Source organism: Ascaphus truei, chromosome 16, assembly GCF_040206685.1.
Source record: "Ascaphus truei isolate aAscTru1 chromosome 16, aAscTru1.hap1, whole genome shotgun sequence".
In the NCBI taxonomy this organism is placed as follows: Eukaryota; Metazoa; Chordata; class Amphibia; order Anura; family Ascaphidae; genus Ascaphus; species Ascaphus truei.
In genome coordinates, this window is record NC_134498.1 from 21,347,314 (window position 1) to 21,362,808 (window position 15,495).

At 43.6% G+C, this 15,495-nt stretch overlaps 1 protein-coding gene across 4 annotated transcripts in view; it reads left to right on the forward strand.

Annotated features, from left to right (window-relative positions):
* Window positions 1-8,343: 8,343 nt before the first annotated feature.
* Window positions 8,344-15,495, forward strand: part of XPNPEP2 (X-prolyl aminopeptidase 2) — a 65,889-nt gene continuing 58,737 nt past the window's right edge. Inside the window, exons 1-4 of one of the 4 annotated variants that reach the window (XM_075572827.1) lie at window positions 8,344-8,429; window positions 8,955-9,425; window positions 10,990-11,056; window positions 12,297-12,461. The gene's annotated coding sequence lies outside the window, so the exon portion shown is untranslated. Of the gene's footprint in view, window positions 8,430-8,954; window positions 9,426-10,989; window positions 11,057-12,293; window positions 12,462-14,019; window positions 14,049-15,495 lie in introns of those variants that run through there. The other 3 variants (XR_012788358.1, XM_075572826.1, XM_075572828.1) reach the window with 3 other exon arrangements.

Consider the following 15,495-nt stretch of genomic DNA (forward strand, 5'->3'; position numbering starts at 1 on the left):
TTGTGGGTAGCGGGGGTGGGTGAACGGGGTATTGGCCCCAAGGATGGGTGTTTAGGCCTACCGGGTGGGGGGGTAGCGGAAGGGGTTAACCCCTTCATTACCTTAGCGGTATTAACTGCTAAGTTAAAGAAGAGGTTAAGTCATCCCGCAACCCCCTGGCAAGGCCTAAACACCCACCCAGGGCCAAATACCACCTTCACCCACCCCCGCTACCTGCAATAAGCCTGGCACGGGTATATAACCCCTTCATTGCCTTGGCGGTAATAAAGTTGCCTGTAAATGCATTTTTTATGCATCGGATTCATGCCGGGGGTCTCTGGTGCTGATATTAATGGATATCAGCTCTGGGACACATGCATTTTATTTTCATCGCAGCTTCACCCCACCTTCTTGCCAACTTTTGTGGCTGGACAATTTGGAGAAGAAACAGCAATTTTAAAGTGGTGATCAGCCGCAATAAGCTGATCAGGGCTTATAGAATTGAGCGTGTTTGAAAAACTGACGATCAGTGCCGAAAAGTGGCTTATCACCGCGCGTCTGCCGATTTTATTTATTTATTTTCCGGCAAAAAAAAACGGTTATTTTTGCTCTAATCGCCAGCTTCTCTGGGTTTACTGAATCGCTGTAGGCGATTACTGCATGAGGGCCTTAGGGAGGATGTGTTCCTGTAAAGTACACCTAGTTTGGCATAGGATTTGGATGTCAGGGTATCAATGTGCAACCCAAATGTTAAATGGGAGTTGAACTATATGCCCAGATATTTCAAACAAGTAACAGGGGCTAGGATTGTATTAGAGTTGGTTTTTATCTGAAGCTCTGTCATTGGCAGCTTTAGCAATTTAGCTCTGGTCCCAAATACCATTGTTACAGTCTTGTCAATGTTTAAAATCAGTTTGTTTTAAGAAATCCAGTTTCAAGTCTCAAAAAATCAGATTGAAGTACGTGTTCAAGGTCAGAGAGGCGAGGGCTGCGTGCATATAGGATAAGATCTAATGCCTCTCACAATAACCCGTTAGGAATATTAATTCCTCATCTATCCGACATAAGTATAAAATATACTCTACCAAGACCCCTAATACAGAGTTACCCACTTTATACGGGAGCAGCTGCCAGACGAGTATAGTAAATGTATCTTATTTCTTTTGCCAATGGAGGGCAGCGTGGAGTTACACGGAGTGGCGCCCGTAAGGACGACGTGCAAGTTAGGCGGAAGGAGAAGCGCACACACTTTTATGTGAAACGGATATATTTGGGGAGGGATTTAGTAGTCTGAGTAAGAAAATTAACCATTTAAATATGCACAGATTTAATCCCACTTTTGGAAATTAGGGATGTTGCCTAAAAGTTTGAGAATGCATAAAGTGCCACCCATGGGCTTTAATGAAGCAGCATTTGTGGGCTAAAGGGAACAGCATTCTGTATAAAGGTATTTTGGACTCGATATAAATAATTGATGCCAAAAACTAATATTAAGTAAATTGAGAATGGAAAAATCTTCAACACAAACGTACAGAATGTGATATTCTGAGAGATCTGACAGATGTTATCAAATCCCACAATGAATATATAGAAAATGTCTGTATAGAGCGAGTCAAACAAGAATATGCCAATAAAACGTTTAATTGGGAGATACAGGGGCCACAATTCAGGTCATTTAGCTGAAAGAAGAGAAGCAGGTCAGCCAGTAGAGCAGGTCAGCCGGTCAGCCAGAAGAGCAGGTCAGCCGTTCAGCCATTAGAGCAGGTCAGCCAGTAGAGCAGGTCAGCCGGTCAGCCAGAAGAGCAGGTCAGCCAGTAGAGCAGGTCAGCCGGTCAGCCAGAAGAGCAGGTCAGCCAGTAGAGCAGGTCAGCCGGTCAGCCAGTAGAGCAGGTCAGCCGGTCAGCTCTGAGATCAGCATTACTTATATCCCCTAAACGTTGTCCCCTGCATGTAATGCTGCAGAACAGCCTACACTGCATATACTGTACCTGAGATACTTAACCCTTTCTTTTCGCTCGACTCTAATCTGAATGATTTGCTAATTGGTTTGTAATTATAGAGATATTTGTAGCAGAATCCCATGTATGTTCATTTTACCTTTTTAGATACCGTTTTGTGTAATAAAAGATATGAGATCAGAGGGGCTTCCTGTTTGCACTTGTGTTTTGGCAGAAGTGTATCTGTGACCCTATAAACCTTCTTCACACCCGGCTTGGCAGCGTGACACTAGTGCAGCGTCCTGGGGAAGAATCACTGAGCTGTTAGCAATAGATACAACGGATAGAAAAGACACTACACATAGGTTTGATTAAAGAGAGTATTTTATTGAAATAATTAATCTCTTTGCTGGGAGGGGCCTGCAGCACATTGCAGAGCGATATAGTAACACGCAGAGCAGTGCATTGCAGGCCCCTCCGGCAGCAAAGGGGTGAAGACCAATGCAGGGTGTATAAAGATCTCACTGATAATTCATGCACAAAGGGCAGTTTGTTGCTGTGATCCAGAGGAAGGCGAAACATAACCCCTGCTGTGCAATGGGGGAAAAAAATTCCTTCCTGACCCCATTAAATGGCGATCGGATGGTCCCTGGATCATTGCGCAGTGAGATCAGATGGAGCAGCACAGATCAGCGTTGTTATACACAGGGGCACACTCAGTATATAGAGATGCGGGTGACGGGGCCCTTGTGCCCCTGTGTATAACTCACCTGCTCCCCCATCCCCCTGCATATCTATCCCATTCACCCCTTTTCCTCCCGCATACCTCGCAGGGCCGGCCGTCCATTAGGCGGTCGCCTAGCGCGCAGAGGTCCTAGGGGCGCATTAATAATCATTATTATTTTTTCCTCTTATTATTTTATTTATTTATCTTTTATTTTTATTTTGCGTCGCGCTGGGGTGCGCTCGCACCCCCTGCAGCCCCGATAGCTACGCCACTGTTTATTTTATTATTTTATTTATCTTATTATTTTTTATACAACTGGGGCACAAATTTTAAGTTTCGCCTCGGGCGCATGAAACCCGTGCTCCGGCCCTGCTCCTTGTTCTCTCTCACCCTCTCACGCTCAATATCCCTATCTCCCTCTAGTACCTGCCCCTCCCGCAGCCTTCCTGATCTTATCTGCCTCTCCTGCGGTCAAACCAACTTCTCAGGGCCCCTAGAATACCCCTGTATCTACGCCCTGGCTCCTCTGCTACCTGCTCCTGGCTTCTTCTCCGCCTAAAAAAGGTGAAGCAGCAGATCTGTCCGCACCTCTCGTATTCTCCTACCTGCTCCTGGGGTCTTCTCCTCCGCCTAAAAAAGGTGAAGCAGCAGATCCGGCCACACCTGTCGTATGCTCCATGGTCATCGTACACCACGTCTGCGTCATCGGCCGCCTTGTAGCCCACCTCATTGTTCCACTTGACGCCCGCTTTGTCGTATGCCTCGTCGTCCGCCTCGTAGCCCGCCTCGTCGTATGGTGGCACAAAGGGCACCACCTTCGTGCGTGTCCTGATCTGCAGGAGACATGAAGTGTTTGTAACCAGGGACAGTGATACTCTGTATCGCAAGAACTCCTGTGCCACTTATACCCCATCCCCAATACCACGTTATACCGCCCTCCACAGGGCAAATACCCGTTATACCCACCTCCCCAGGCCCAGTACCCAGTTATACAACCCTCCCAAGGCCCAGTACCCTGTTATACGCCCCTCCCCAGGCCCAGTACTCGTTATACCCACCTCACCAGGCCCAGTATCCGTTATATCCACCTCACCAGGCCCAGTACCCATTATATACCCCTCCCCAGAAGGTCATGTTTCTATTTATCAAAAATACATTGAGTTACCTCTGGTTTTCAGGCATGTCCTGGGGGAGTTATCACAGAGACACAGAAACGTCGCTGAGTTTGGGTTAGTAACTCCCTTAACCTCTCAGCAGTTGAATTCCCCATTAGGCGCTTAGCACGTTAAAAACAAGCGTTGCTATTTCTCTGCATGAAGTTGCAGGTAATTGGAAGAGTTACACAGTGACGGCTATTTCATCACTCACCTTCTTCCCCCGAAACGGTCTTTTCTGTCTTATTTCCGGCTTCACATCGGATATCCATATCCATTCTTGGCCTCTGATCTGTATGCAAGGCAATGCTTTAAGACAGGGTTGCACAACCTTTTCCCCCTGCTCCCCCCTCCACCTTCCCCACCTTGTCTCCGACGTTCTGATGTAACGACGTCATGTGATATCACGTTGCTATGGCAATGCCACATCATGTGACGCCATGTTGCTGTCGCCAGAAGCCGCCGGAGACAAGGAAAGGGAACTTACAGAGGCCTTGCGCGCGATCTCCAGCATTTAATTTAAATGCTGTGGGGAAGAGCGAGGGGCCTCTGTAAGCGCCGAGCCCCTCCTCCCAAGAAAATGTCGTGCCCCTCGATTTGCGCACCCCTGCTTTAAGAAATATTCTGGGACCCTCCAACTCCTCCATCGGACCCTTCCTCATATTGACTGACCTTGCAGTGCTCTGCACTGACTTGCACTGACCTGCTATGGTGCCTCTCAAAATACCATGCTAACTTATTCTGAACATATATGTGTCCTTTCTACATGTTACTCAGCTTGTATGAACCACAGACAGCTTTCCCTGGGTCCAGGACTAGTTTCCACCGGAGACACTCACCCATGGGTCCGCGACTTTGCGAGAACCCACCCCCCCATCCTGTTTTCTCTTGCACTGCCATAGACAACAACATTTCGGCCTGCTGGTCTTTCTCAGGTAAAGTGGCTAAACCCACTAAATCCAGCAAATAAAGGCCAGCAGCCGAAACATTGTAGTCTGTGGCACAATAAATTATCTTTTTTTATTCAAATCCATGTGCCCTTTCCCATCAATCATATTGTATCCATTGGACGAAATGCCGGTCTTCCCTGAGACTAAGGGGCACCGGTTAAAGTATCACTACTTATTGTTTTTTTTTGGTGTGCAGCAAATCCCCATCATTTTTGCGTTCTCTTGCTCTGCCCCAATCTGACACACCACCTTGCTCTCTCACCCCCCTCTTAGACTCCCCCGTCACCCTTTCCTTCCTCAAAGGTTGTCCTTTAATCAGATCTTACCCAAATTGTCTCCATCTCCCTTGGAAATGTTCTGTCTTTAAGCTGTGCGGCTCCTCTTGATCCGAACTTTCTTAGCTGACCCCTTTAGGTTTCGGCTCCGAGGGTCTAAAAATAAGCGACTCCGAAAAGATGTGAAATATGCGCACGGGTCCTAATGGGGCACTGAGGGGGAGACTTAAATACTAGTAAATATAATCTACTGTGCTAACAAATATAATCTATTAACTAACAAATATAACTTATTAAACTAAGAAATATAATTTATTAAACTAACAAATATAACTTATTAAACTAAGAAATATAACTTATTAAACTAAGAAATATAATTTATTAAACTAAGAAATATAACTTATTAAACTAAGAAATATAATTTATTAAACTAAGAAATATAACTTATTAAACTAAGAAATATAACTTATTAAACTTAGAAATATAATCTATTAAACTAAATAAATATCTATTCAACTAAATAAATATCTATTCAACTAAATAAATATAATCTATTTAAAAACAATACAATAAAAAGCTGGAGAAATGATACGTCAACCAAGCCACAGATGTGATGCCAATGAGCGTTGAACTCCTTGCAGATCCACCGTCAGCTGGTTGTGGCAGAAAGTGGTGACATACAGTAGAACAGAGTGGTTGAGCTGTAACCACGGCAGTCAGGTCAGAAATCAACACAATATTTTTTGAAATTTAGAATGAGAATGTTCTGTATGTCACATTCTGGGCTCAGACTCTGAGCCCTGTCACATGTTAGCAGCTTGTGATAATAGAAAGTATCCATATACTGGGATGTGATAAGAAACATGAAGGTCATTTTATACTGGGTCCCATAACCTGCTTTATATGAAGTATCATTTTACACTAATTAGTAGAGATGTTACATTTTGAAAAATAGCACTTCTGGTGACATTGTTCATTTTCTCTACAAATGATAAATGAAAAAGTTGGATTAAACGTTATATGTGTGTGTGTGTGTGTGTGTGCGCGCGCAATATATATATATAGAGGTATCAGTACCATGTTAGCCGAGCTTCAATAATCAAAAAATAAATAGATGATACCGTTCTGTGGCTAACGAAATGCTTTTATTTGTGCGAGCTTTCGAGATACACTGATCTCTTCTTCCGGCGATGTTACAATGAATGAAGCAAGCAAAAGGTATACTTAAAAACAGTGTCTCTTGGAATGTTATCTGTGCTGGTCCTTCCCCCGGTGTGGATGTGTTTTATGCCTAGAGGTGTCAAAAGGTTCCTGAAAGCAAGTGATGAAAGAGTGTGTATGTGTATCAGTGTGAATGAAAATGAATGGAGAGCCCACAGTATATACAGTGCTTTACAAAAGGTGTGTGTGGAGTGGGAGTGGATATAAATGGTGTGGGTGGGTGTGGAAATGTGAGAGTTTGTAGCACAACTAAAAGTGTGTGTGGATACTTTGTGGTCCCTATTGGTATATAGGGATGGAAAAACAGTATTTGTATGTGTAAGAGACAGCTGTGTGTTCATACATATAGAACAGTATGTTAAATTACGCCGCGGGGTCATGTGACGTCACCCTCGTCAAATGCCGCTGCAGGTCACGTGACGCCGCATCAAGGTAAGGGGGGGGGGGCGCGAGCACCAGCAGAGGGAAGGCAGGGGGGCGAGCTGCAAAAGTTTGTGCTCCCCTGGTATAACCAATAAATAATATAGCTGATATAACAATTTGGTTGTGGCTAGAGAGAGATTATAATGGCAGTGAGAATTAGTGGTCAGAATTAATAACAGTGCAATTACTAAAAAGTAGCTGTAATAAAATAATAATAAACACTATGCCTAAACACAATAAAAGTCCAGAAACGTAGCTCTAATAGCTATGTTATAACTCAATCATAAAAGGATCCAATTCGGGCGTCCTCTGGAGCCCTGGCAGCTCTCTTCAGGGAAACAACCACCTCCTCGACAGATATCTAAACAAAAAAAAGAAGAGAAAGCGCCCGCTCCAAGTGTAAATTCGGTTTAACAATTTCATTTCCTGGACAAGATAAAAATAGCAAACTCACAAACATCCGTTTGGTAAAAGCATTGTGTGAGACAGGCTCGTGCTCCGTGGTAATCCGGTGGTCAATCCGCAGCTCCAGACTTTGGACGATGACCGGGAAACTCGATAGGCTGCGCCCCTCGCAGTGTGGTCCTCCAGCAATCTGTGGTATGTTGTGGTTCCACTGTAAATCCGGTGTCTCGTCTTGGTCGCGTACCAACTTCCCTTCCGGCGTCAGGACGTATAGTGTGGCAATAGCAACGAGAAGAAAGTACTGAGGTGGGGTTGGATCCCCCTCGGTTATTTCTTGTTTTATTAATAAATAATTTACTATATTTTAATCTCTGGTGCGCATTGTGTGCATTTTTCTTCTTGTCTGCACAGTGCTTCAGATGCTGCATCTGAAAAAATGCCGGTGGATCGGGATGTGAGGTAGGGAAGTGACGTCCGCGCCGGAACGTTATTGCCACGCCTCCATATATTTATTGCCACGCCCCCAATCGCACCCGCTGCATACCCTGCAAAGCCATAAAAAAGCTCAGGCTTCAGCAAGTGTATTGCAGCGTGTGTGCCTTCCCTCCGTCTGAAATACTATAGACGCAGCCTTATCGACGCTTACTAAATAGGCCCGTGTCTCTCTCTCTCTCTCTCTGTGTCTCTGTCTCTCTCTGTGTGTCTCTGTCTCTCTCTGTGTGTCTCTGTCTCTCTCTGTGTCTCTGTCTCTCTGTGTCTCTGTCTCTCTCTGTGTGTCTCTGTCTCTCTCTGTGTGTCTCTGTTTCTCTCTGTGTGTCTCTGTGTGTGTCTCTGTATCTCTGTCTCTCTGTGTCTCTGTGTGTGTCTCTGTGTCTCTCAAATCAAATCAGCTTTATTGGCATGTCAAAAGAACATTTCAGTATTGCCAAAGCGTGAGTAATAGGGGGTGTGGGACAATGATTACACGAATACTAGGGGGTACGGTATAATGGTTATAAAGTATATTACTTTTGTCTCTCTCTCTCTCTGTGTCTGTCTCTCTCTCTGTGTCTCTCTCTCCCTATGTCCCTCTCTGTCTCTCTCTCATTCTCTGTCTCTCTCTCTCTGTGTCTCTCTCTCATTCTCTGTCTCTCTCTCTCATTCTCTGTCTCTCTCTCATTCTCTGTCTCTCTCTCATTCTCTGTCTCTCTCTCTCATCCCTGTATGATAGGTATGTTCCAACTCTATTATTTGCTCTTCTTTTCCGTTTGAGAGGAGGGAGTCCCTCACCTCTTCAGCCACACACCAGGAACGCTGGATTGCTTTCAGACGCTCGGAGAGGCGGATACAGTCGTGGATTGCAGGCACTGATTTATCTGGTAAGTACCGCAAACATGCTTGAACAAGGGCCGTAGACATTTTATTTGACGGTTTAGATTATCATTGTCTGTGGTTGTTAGTTATTGGTATTACAGTTTTTTGATGTTGTTACGAATCAAATACATTTTGAAGTAGTAATCCCCTCCGAACTGGGCATTCCTGGCCAATAATGCCCTGGCTGTAAGAGTTGAAGGGCCCAAGCAAAGCCCCCACTTCTATACACACTAACACTGCAGGGGCATCAGAGTGTCTTGTTGTCATGGCAACGAGGAGCGTCGCGTGATGTCATTTGTTTAATAAATAATTTTTTAAGGTGTCTCGGTTTTTAATTTTTGAAATCTGGTCACCCTATATATATACACACACAGTATATATACACACAGTATATATACACACACACACAGTATATATGCACACAGTATATATACACACATATGCACACAGTATATATACACACATATCCCTGACGAAGAAACCTTCTATTTGGAGTCTCGAAACGCGTTGGAGGTTTTTTGGCATCGCAGGGACACCGTAGCAGTGAAATCTGAGTGGTGACGTCAGCAGAGGAGTTGATCGACCAGACTCTGGCAGCAAGCAGACTCCGAGCATAGAAGGTGATCCTCCTTCAGTGACTGGCGTAATTCACCCCACGGCGAGCGGTTTACCTGGCGAAAAGACCCCAAAACAAATGCGCATGTCCTAGTCACTTTTGGTGAGTAGGATTCTAATTTTTATTGAGGCGGAGCAAGTTTCAAGATTCATTGTGCAAGTGCAGAGGCACATGGAAGTTTTTATTGTAGTTATTGTGTTTTTTATAATGTATGGTCCAATTGTCTCATATTAAACTGCTCTCTTTATTTATAATCCATTGTTGTCCCTGGGTAATGCACCATTGCAGTGTTGTCTGCATGTTTTGTCATTTTTTCTTGAGGTAATCATCCAAGAGAAGAACTCTGTCTACAATTCTATCCTTATCCGCGCGTCAGCCACAGAAGGTTTTTTTCTTCCACACATATGCACACAGTATATATACACACATATGCACACAGTATATATACACACTTATGCACACAGTATATATACACACTTATGCACACAGTATATATACACACAGTATATATACACACACATATGCAACACAGTATATATACACACTTATGCACACAGTATATATACACACTTATGCACACAGTATATATACACACATATGCACACAGTATATATACACACTTATGCACACAGTATATATACACACTTATGCACACAGTATATATACACACAGTATATATACACACACATATGCACACAGTATATATACACACTTATGCACACAGTATATATACACACAGTATATATACACACTTATGCACACAGTATATATACACACTTATGCACACAGTATATATACACACAGTATATATACACACATATGCACACAGTATATATACACACTTATGCATACAGTATATATACACACAGTATATATACACACATATGCACACAGTATATATACACACTTATGCACACAGTATATATGCACACTTATGCACACAGTATATATACACACAGTATATATACACACATATGCACACAGTATATATACACACTTATGCACACAGTATATATACACACTTATGCACACAGTATATATGCACACTTATGCACACAGTATATATACACACAGTATATATACACACATATGCACACAGTATATATACACACTTATGCACACAGTATATATACACACAGTATATATACACACGTATGCACACAGTATCTATACACACATATGCACATAGTATATATACACACACATTTACACACAGTATATATACACACAGTATATATATACACATACACACAGTATATATACACACACAGTATATACAGTACACACACACACACACACACACACACAAAGTATATACACACACACACACAGTATATATACACACAGTATATATATACACACACACACACACACACATACATATATATCAAATAGATTTAAAAAAAAATCCCAATACATATAAAAATTCCCCCAAGCCCCCCAATACATATAAAAATTCCCCCAAGCCCCCCAATACATATTAAAAAAAAAAGACTTACCTTGTGGATGATCAGGCCGGTAGGGGTGGGGGGAGGAAGGTTGGATGCCGGTGGGGGTGTTGTGAGGAGCCGGCTGCATGAGGCTGGGGAGGGCCGCTGCTGCAGGGAGTGGCCTGGTGCTGCAGGGGGGGCCATATTGCAGGGGGTGGCACAGTCCTGCAGGTATGGGGGGGGGGCATCTCATTGGACTGAGGTGGAGTGACGGGCCAAAGGTCCAATGTGATTGCCCCTAGACACAGGGACATACAATGTTTTCAAAAATATTTATATATACAGTAGATAGATATTACACTTACAAATAAAGTCTTCCAGTAATCCTTCCGTTTTCCTAACATTCTTGATGCCTACGTATGAATACAATGGGTATCCACACATTTTCACAAGATGACTTAATGTAAATTGCGTTGGCCTCTTGACAAAATATATCTCCCCCCCCCCCCCCCCCCCCAGATTCTTCATGTATATTCGCCGGGAGCGGCTTGCAGAATCGCAGGCCAGGGGAGAGCGTGGGAGCTTGGTAAGCGAGGGGACCAGTGCAGTCGCAACTGATGGAACTGCCATCAAGCCAGCCCTGGAGGCCTTCTATACTATGAATCCATACAGTATATACAGTAAACGCTAAGCTGTTGTCTAACATTCCTATTTCTAAGATCGGCAATAAGCGATGCTGAGCTGGTTCGTGGTTTTTATTATAAGTCAGGTTAGTAACTGGTAAATTTGTTCTAGGAATCGCTTAAAGCAGGGGTCTCAACGCCAGTCCTCAAGGGCCACCAACAGGACAGGTTTTCAGGATATCCCTGCTCCAGCACAGGTGGCTCAATCAGTGACTAAGCCACCTGTGCTGAAGCAGGGATATCCTTAACTGCTTGTTGGCCATAGTATAGACGTTTGAATGTAGGATAACAGATGGGGAACTGTTGTATAAAGTAACCTCTATTCACAAGCCCGAGTCACCTCATGGAATTAAGAGCGTCTCCGCAAATGAAGACGGGCGAAGATTACATTTCGTATACATATATAATCTCTGTATTCAGTTGGACCTTTATTTTATTTAATGTTACTTTCTCTGTGTTTTCTCTATAAAAAATAAACCAAGAATGTATTTTTCTTTCACTCCTATTATGTGAAGTCCACTAATTTGAGCAGCGTAGAGATTGGTGACATAATATAGAATGCAGCTTGCAATACAAACAGAAGCGCAAATATGTATATTACATGATGGGGGAAAAGGCCCCTATACAATATCACATCAAACTGCTTCTTCGTGTCCGGAAAATCTGCGAGCCCCATTCAGTCTTTGACTGAGCCACAGATTGAGCCACCTGTGCTGAAGCAGGGATATCCTGGAAACTTGACTTGTTGGTAGCTGTTGTGGACTGGAGTTGGATATCCCCGATCTAGAATATGAAAACCAGTGATTAATGTATTTAATAACAAGTTATACACACACGAATGTATTAAAATAATGTTGATTTTCATTTCAATAAGAAAAACCAGTTTTCCCTGAAACCGATACAGGGCCTTTAATATCTAATGGTTAACGTGGCAGAAAGGCCGTTACATGTTATTTCTGCCCTGAGCGGCCTTGTTTCAACTGCAGTTTCCCAAGTAATCCTGCTGTAGTTTACTTATTAAAAATGTAATTTACAGAGCATTTCGTTGTCTTAACGCAGTGCCCTGGCTGTGCCAGCAGCAGTTGCTTTTTGGCGTTAAACTCTCTCTGACTAGTTCAGTTATTATTATTATTCTTTAAGCAGGAATATTCACTGCGGACACAGAAAACAAGACTTCTTTCAAAGTAATGAGATCAGGATTTCTAGTCGAAATGCACAGTCTGTCGCTCCGCGCCAGTGTGCAGCTTTTGGCACCGAGAAGTGAGCCGTCTCTCAGCTGTCGGGTCAAGCGAATGCTGGCCAATCGAGGTAATTTAACCCCTGCCACGCCAGAGGGACCCACAACGCATTACAAAGCAATGTCCTACTTTCTCTCATTAACTGCCCATGTAGCAGTTTCATTAAGTTGCACTTTGGCCTGTCTGTGTTGATAGTTTTCTAATGCTAAGCAAAGTGTGTTGATCTGTTACAGATACATGTGAAAGGGTTCCTACTGAAAATATTAAGATTAATACCAAATGATATATCTGTCTCTCGCTCTCTCGCTCTCTCTCGCTCTCGTGTAACATGGAAACAACACACAGTGTGAGGACATTCATATGCAGGGCAATATGACCAATCTTAATGATGCACGACTGTTCTGTTTCATGGCTAATTGTATGATCTGTTTAATGCAGGCTAAAGCTTTGGGACAATACCTGTAAAAGGGGATACATGTAATGTGCACATTTGCTGCTCAACATCTGCAATTTAAAGGAGCATTCAATGCACTAGCCTACGTGTTTTTTTTTTTTTAATAAATCAGTTCAGTAGTATTAGATAATACATACTAACTTTTTAAAAATGATTATGCAACTCTTAATGCCATTTTTAATGTGTTTTAATATACTGTGCATCCTTTGCTTTCTATAAAAGGGTTTAGCCACCTCGCCAGCAGTGCAAGAGCTTTGCAACATGTTCCTGTTGCCAATCTTCCCAGCAGTGTGAGCTGCAAACTGTAACAATAGATAATGTTACCGTAGTAATATAAGAATACATTGTAGCTGTTGAGTTGTACTGACTGAAGGATTGATTGAAACTGAAAGGTGGATATTTTAGTGAACCTTGGGGAAGCAGGATCTTTGCTGATCGACCACGGGAGAACAAATCGATCGGCAGCTTGGTAATTTGTTTTCAATAAAGGTAATCAAATGCTGCACATGTTAAAACCAAATATATATATTTTGTTAAAGTGCCGCTTGGTTGCCTCTTTAAACACTTGTATGAAGTTGAGGAGCTTTGGGCAGTTTTAGGGCACATTCAATATTGATTTGAATGGGGGCCGCTGCTTAGAATTAGGCTGCGGTCCCAGTCACTGCCTCAGCGTGCTCAGTGCGTGTAAGCACCGCCCCTCAATGGAGAAGGGCCCAGTACTCACCTTCCCGCTGAAGGTGCAGCCGCGCCGTACTGCAAGGTTTTTTAAACTCAATTGAAATTGAAATCCCCGACCACGCCCCCTCCCGTCGCAAGCTCCCTCTCTCCCGGAGATCGCGGTTAGCGCTGTGCACGCGCCGCCCCCCCCCCCCGCGGGCGCGCTTGTCACAGTCATGACTGGGACCGCAGCCTTAGGCCTAGGACATAGTAAAATCAGCATCGCTGAGGCGGGCTGAACAGATGCACAAATCCCCTGCATCTGTAATCAGTGCAGCTATAGTTTCTCCCTCCGCATGCGTGCTGATGCGTGCGGAGGCTGAGAAAATCAGAAGAGACAGGCAAGTTTGAAATGTTGCCGCTTGGGGGAGCGGAGGAGCGGTCACGTGACTGCTCCCATCCAATGGGGCTGCAGCCGGCATTTTACCTACTGTGTCGGTGAGATAGCAGAGCCACCAGACCAGACAGAGTAGAGGCAGCACAGAGGTGGGTGTGTGTGTCACTGTGTGTGTGTCACTGTGTGTGTGTCACTGTGTGTGTGTGTGTCACTGTGTGTGTGTGTCACTGTGTGTGTGTGTGTGTCACTGTATGTGTGTGTGTGTCACTGTGTGTGTGTGTGTGTCACTGTATGTGTGTGTGTGTCACTGTATGTGTGTGTCACTGTGTGTGTGTGTCACTGTGTGTGTGTGTGTGTGTGTGTGTGTGTGTGTGTGTGTGTGTGTGTGTGTGTGTGTGTGTGTGTGTGTGTGTGTGTGTGTGTGTGTCACTGTATGTGTGTGTGTCACTGTGTGTGTGTGTCACTGTGTGTGTGTGTGTGTGTGTGTCACTGTATGTGTGTGTGTCACTGTGTGTGTGTGTGTGTGTGTGTGTGTCACTGTGTGTGTCACTGTGTCACTGTGTGTGTGTGTGTGTATGTGTGTGAATATATTTATCAAAGTTGCACAATGTTAATAAAAAATTTATTCTCACAAAATGTCTTTTTTTTAATTTTTTAAATATTATATAATATACACACACACACACATACACAGACACAGGTTCCCCAGTGACACACAAACACACAGACCACTTCAAAGTGACACACACAGTTACCCAATGACACACACACACACACTGACAGCTACCAAGTGACACACACACAGACAGTGATACCCGCCTCCCAAGCGCGCTTGCTGTCTCCTCTGCCAGGACAGCAAAAAGCTCCTGGTAGAGCGAGCGGCAGCAAGCGAGAGTGAGCAGCAGCACCACCAAATTCTTTACTATGTCCCAGGTCTTAGATTGAATTAACTCCTTAGAGATCATACATGGAACATGGTGTCTTAAGTGTTCTACTGTGGAATGTTTTGATACCTTTTTACCCATCTCCACCTTTTCGTCTGGTTGGTATATCTCCTCTGAGATGTATTAATGATTATTCTTTTATGGCAGGCATGTAGTTTGAACATTTGACATCAGAACTTTATTATCCAGCTGTTATTAAAGCCATAGGGCTATTAAAAGTTAATCAGTCAGTGGTGAGAAGTGCTTGAACTTTACCTGAAAGGTGGATCTTTGAACTTTGTAACAAGAAAATACCCCCCCCCCCTTATAATCAGTAAGTAATACAATCGTGGAATCTGCTGAAAGAGATGATGGGGATTGCTGATTCCACCTGGATCGTAGGACTGAATTGTGTTCCTTGAGGAAAGTGTTATAATCAAGTTTAAAATACGTATATAAATATATAGATTTGTTTAATGTTCTTCTATATCAGGGGTGGCCAACTCCAGTTCTCAACTGCCACCAACAGGTCAGGTTTTAAGGATATCCCTGCTTCAGAGGCTGTCATTGACTGAGTCACCTGTGCTGAAGCAGGGATATCCTTAAACTCTAACCTGTTGGTTTCTCTGGAGGACTGGAGTTGGTCACTCCTGCTCTACTGTATATGAATGCA